Below are 5615 nucleotides of genomic sequence, written 5' to 3'. Positions count from 1 at the left end.
AGTTCTTCCTCGTAATTCTTCCTCTGTCAGGATCCCATGACGTATTAAGACTTTATCAAGTGTATAATCATCTCTGCTGTCATTGCTTTGACCTTCCATGCCAGCATCTCTCGAAGTTGTGAGGCTTAGAAGACCTGACTACAGGAAGCTCGGAGCATCAGAATCATTGTCAGTGTTATAAACCAACCACAAGGATCATTGAAGATATTAATAAAGGAAGGTAAAATCCGATTCAGAAATCTAACAACAACGAACCCAGTGTATTCCCATAAATGGGGTCTGGGGATTCAGAAATCTAAAATGGTAAAACAAATGTTCCACGCTAAAAGTTTTCCTAACATCGTCCTCGGCATTATCAGAAACATCCACCAAATCTACAAGAGGTGGATGGTCAACAACCTAAAAATAAGTACCTCGCCACAGTATATCACCAAGTCTTACATCTTTTACAATCTTTCTCAGGCATTGGAGTATGTGATAGCCTTCCACTTCTTCTTCTGCTTTGTTCCGATACTGCTGAAGATGGAAGAAGCATCCTCTCCAATGTATGAAACAGCGGCAAATAAAAGTTCACCATCTTATCTTTCCAGCTTACCCACTGCCATGGTGACTCCTTTAAATCTCTCCCACCTACAATATGCCCATGGACACTTTTTCCTAACCTGCTAGTTTTTCATCATCACCAGCAGAATCTTTAACTGTTTCCACCTTTGTTGCGAGCAAGAACAGAATCCAGAAGGTCCAATTCTGTTTGACCCAATTGCAAGGTATGGTATGGAAGGGATTCAATGATGGCCTTGGAGTCTCCCACCTCAAATATCTAGCTTCTTTCCTGCTGCTACACCTATAATGACTAATATTTTGGACTTCCTCCGAAGGGTAAAGCACCATTGAAGAGTAAAAATGTCTGTTTTCCAGGTGACTGACTTGCAATGATCCTTGTATGCCTACAAAACCACAAGATAGTCACAGCTGGTTGATTATATTCCAGCAGCTATTAATCACAGAAATAACTTGAAACCAAAAATCCAATGAATATCTGCATACTGCCCCCAAACCTTTCAATCAATTACACGTCAATTCCAAATTAATTGGGGGCAGCTATACAAATCCTATGTATCCGGTGCGATATTCAATAATTTGTCTTAAGATAATTTAGGGTTCTCTGAAACTAGTACCATATCTCACACTTCCGTACAAGGATATACAAGTCTCCAACCGAGATAAAAAAAGGTCTTGGGCAAACACAGGATGCATATACAAATCTTCAACCAAGATAAAAAAGGTCTTGGATAAACACAGGATGCAAGGTAAGTATAACAACAGAAGATAAACTTTAATCCCAACTAGTTGGTATCGCCTATGTGGATCATCCAAACAACAAAAGAAAAAATTCAACGCAATGCATTCGTCAAAAAGCTATTGAATGCCTTAAAAAGAAGAAGCAACACTAAGGCAGCAAGCACTCAACAAGTCCACGAATTTCTGATTTTACAGGCTTCAAGTGAGTATTAATATTAAGAAAATATGTTTGAACCTTCCCTGCTTTTAGAGTGCAAATGATGCCATAATTGCGATAATTAGCAGCAGAATAACCAAACATTGTTGTCTATAGAAAAGTTCCACAACTCAGTATCAAGATTTTGAATCAAAAACTGAATCTTTTGAATCCAGAAAACTTATTGGAACATGTAAGTCTCGCTGTAGTAAAAAAGGGTAGAGTGACAGGTTATCAAGGCCGTCACAAACTGTCTCGTTTGACAAGTATATGTGAGGTGCTTACCAATAGGTCAAATTAAGGCGGGTATAAACTCAAACTTAGGCCCCTCCACTTTTCTTTTTCTTTTTTTAGATTAAGATAAGATTTCTATCTCTAACGTTAAGATATGGTCTTCAAACCTAGATCATCTTCAAATCATGTCATATGCCCATATACAAATCTTCTTTATTTTTAATTTTCACTTAAATGCAACAACAACACATCGATGACAATAATAAAAACAGCTACAATGAAAACTGCCCTCTCCTCTTCGTTGCATCTCAAATTACTAGCTTCATCTGTCTCTATACCCTCCTTCCCTCCCACACCCTCAAGTTTATTTCATCTTTGTGGACTCTACAATGAGGATTTAACATGTTTGCAATAATTAGACTCTAAACTGCTAAGATCAAATTATAGAAACACAAACCCAAACTGATTATGGCATTATTCCCACTATCAATTATCCTTCTCTATTAGGTTAGGCAAAACCACAATTGATTGAAGAAATTTAACAAGAAACTACATTTTCTTTGTTTGGAGAACAGAGTTAACAAAAGAAACAACATCGTCGTACTAATCAAGAGAAAAAGCGCGCGCGGGGGATAATTACCTCTTGCAACCTCTAATATAGTAGTCTTACTTAACTATTGAGTTGTGACATAAATTGTCCAACACCATGTTAAATCTTCACCCTATTATCTATCATAAATTATTCAATATCATGTTAAATATTCACATTATGAACTCAAACATACAATTTTAATAAGCCCCTCCGAAAACCTGCTGAATCAGACTGAGCACAACGCCAATGGAGCATATGTTCAATGTTTGCAAGAATCAAACCTAGCGCAAAGGCAATTGATCATATGCTCAATGGCTTCAATTGACTCGATAACACAAAATATAGATATATGTGTGAAAACCTGATAAAAATTCATAAATATTAAATTTGAACCCATAATTTCAAGAAATACAATGCGTTCACAGCTAATAAGCTAGTGTGCTAGTCTACTACCGCAAAGTGATATACAATATGCATACCTGTTGGAAGGTGTTGAGAGAAGCTAAAATTGATCCTCCAATCCAGACTCTGTTCTTCCTTTCAGGGGGTGCCACCACCTTGATCTTCATGCTACTGGGAGCTGCAAGGTGGTAATTTCCTTGCTCAACGATCAGTGATATCCAGAAATGTAGTTCCTTCACCACTGAGGACAATGTTATCATAAAAATCCTTCCTAAGATCTGCATCACACTTCATGATGGAATCGTAAGACATCTGATGCCAGCGGCTTCAATTCCAACCAGTGATGGCTGGAATAAGACATCTGAGCATCTAATCCTCTCTGCTCCAACAGTATACACCAGGCCATCTGGCAACTGATATGGATATCTTCTCTCACCAGCCGAGATACTCTCTTCACTCCAACTCTTGCTTATAGAGAAGAGCACGACAATATAGTTTATCTTTTACCTTATGATGACAAAAGTTGAATCGAAGGATTGCACGTGGAAGGGAAAACCCTTCATAGATTGGAATTGCATGTGTGAGAAAGATCACAAGAATCCATTACAATACCTATTGAGAGAACAAATATAGTGTAAGATGAATAGAAAATTCTACAAGAAGTACAAAGATACAAGAGTTAAAAGTTGATATTTGGAAGTTATAATACATTCTTGTCAATCATTCCCTAAAGCATAAAAGAACAAGCTTTACATCCATTAGACAAGATAATAAAAACCAAGTTAGCAACAAAAGACAAAACTTAAAATGAGCCAAGACCACTAGCTTCTTCATCTCAGAGTTATATGAATTTAATATAAAATAACTTCCAATAATCACCTTATTTAACCCATCAAAATCTGATTTTATAGTAAGGGTAGGACTTGTTTCTCACCTGTCATTCGGCCACTGGGATAAATAGACAAGACAGCCTGAATAGCAACGTACATGGAAGGCACGTTGAAAGTTTCAAACATGATTTGGATCATTTTCTTTCTATTAGCCTTAGGATTCAAAGGTGCTTCAGAGAGCAGCACAGGGTGCTGTTGATTGACACCTAGCTCATTTTAAAAGATGTGATACCAGATCTTCTCCGTATCATCCCAGTTGCTTACTATTCCATCCTAAGTTGGGTATTTCAAGGTGAGGATACCCCTCCTTGAGTTGGCTGCATCACCAACATAAAATTCCAAATGATCCATCCCAAACATAACGCAAGTGTGCCGTGGTCGACCAGCAATACTAGGAAATACAGCCCTTGGAGCATCATCACCAGCAAATCCAGCCTGCAGATGAACAAACGAAAGGAGTTATTATTTATTTGTCTTTAAACTAGAAATTAAGTTTCTACGACCACGACTTTAACAAGATGAACATATATATATATATATTAATATCAAGTTGTTCCTCAATAATCTGTTCATATTTAGAATCAGAAACATCAAATTATCAGAGTTATATTCACTTTCATTATTAACAGTTCAAAAACAAAGGGGATATTAAACATTTCTTTGGATAGATTAGAGCAAAAAGGAAAAGGGCTTTAGCTTATGCACTAACTTTAATCATTGTAGTCCCATTCTCACATACAAGGGGCTGAAGGTGTTCTAAGTTGGCCATCTTTTAATACCTAGCAGAAGGTAAAACAGAAAATGTTGAAAAAATTATGGAGAAAATGAATAGCAACAAAGTTTAAAATTAAGATTTCAAGATACCAGCAAATATATTTGCCCCCAAAAAATCCTTCTTTTCTTGGGAACCTACATCCTTTTCAGTAAGGACTATCAATGGTTTTTGCCTTTCCCTTCGATAACTCAAATTCTCGAGATGAAAATGGATGCTCTTAACAGTGGAGCAACCTCTGTCGTATCCCACACAAAGTTTGCTAGGTTTTAGGCAATATGATTCCACGATAAAAAGAAACTTTATGAATTCTGCAACTAATCAATACTGAAGAAATTCTAGTGCTTCTCTCATTCTAAATTTTGAAATTCGTTGTAGTACTTGTGAAGGATAAGCATCGCGACTTTACATGATTGGTCATTTGGTCTACTAGTTATAGACCAATAAAGACATGTTTTCATGTAATTGTGTCTTTGCTAGGGGTTGTGTGCATACTTCTATGAAATGTCACGTACTTACAAATGATAAGGTTCTATGGGAGAATGTAACCTTCCAATATGACATGAGATCAACTATTATATTGTTATTCAGGTTTATCCAACCAAAAGTCACCTACAGTAAAATGGTTGGGAAATTTGTAAACTATCATAGTAACAATCATGCACTTATTTGCAAAATTCTCAGATATTAAAGTAAATCACATAGTCATGTGTATGGAGAGCTATCATCAGATTCAAACCTTCCATTTAATGTAGACATTTGAAAGTCACAACACATTCATATATATGTGACTAATCACTATCAAATTAAAACTGGAAACACCACGCACACAACCTTATCTTAGGCATAAAACTATTAAGTAGGTAGTTATTTAGGTTTATCCAACCAAAAGAAAGTCAGTAAGACGAGAATAATTGTAAAACTTTCAAAGTCCCAACATAGATATAAGCTAGTCATGGTTTTGACACCGCATTGATGCTTTATCAATGAATCTTTTTTATTTACTAAAAAAACTACTCTTAGCAAAATAAAATTCTTTTTCTTAACAACGGTTGTACCCGGGACAGCTCGGTGCATCTTGACTAAAGTACCAGGTACCTATTACCTCTCACTAGTAGAGGTACCGGATTACTCTGTTCACCATGACTTAGACAAACCAGAAAACATCTAGCATTTTTTACGAATTGATATAATAAAATAGTTAGTACCCCTAATTCGACATGAGTG

At 36.3% G+C, this 5615-nt stretch overlaps 1 pseudogene; it reads right to left on the bottom strand.

Moving 5' to 3' along the window:
• Positions 1–454: 454 nt before the first annotated feature.
• LOC117280384 (actin-101-like) lies at positions 455–4990 on the bottom strand (annotated as a pseudogene).
• Positions 4991–5615: the final 625 nt, after the last annotated feature.

The sequence above is a fragment of the Nicotiana tomentosiformis genome, chromosome 7, assembly GCF_000390325.3.
Source record: "Nicotiana tomentosiformis chromosome 7, ASM39032v3, whole genome shotgun sequence".
In the NCBI taxonomy this organism is placed as follows: Eukaryota; Viridiplantae; Streptophyta; class Magnoliopsida; order Solanales; family Solanaceae; genus Nicotiana; species Nicotiana tomentosiformis.
Note: the sequence above shows the minus strand (reverse complement) of the source record. Positions and strands in the feature narration are given on the sequence as shown.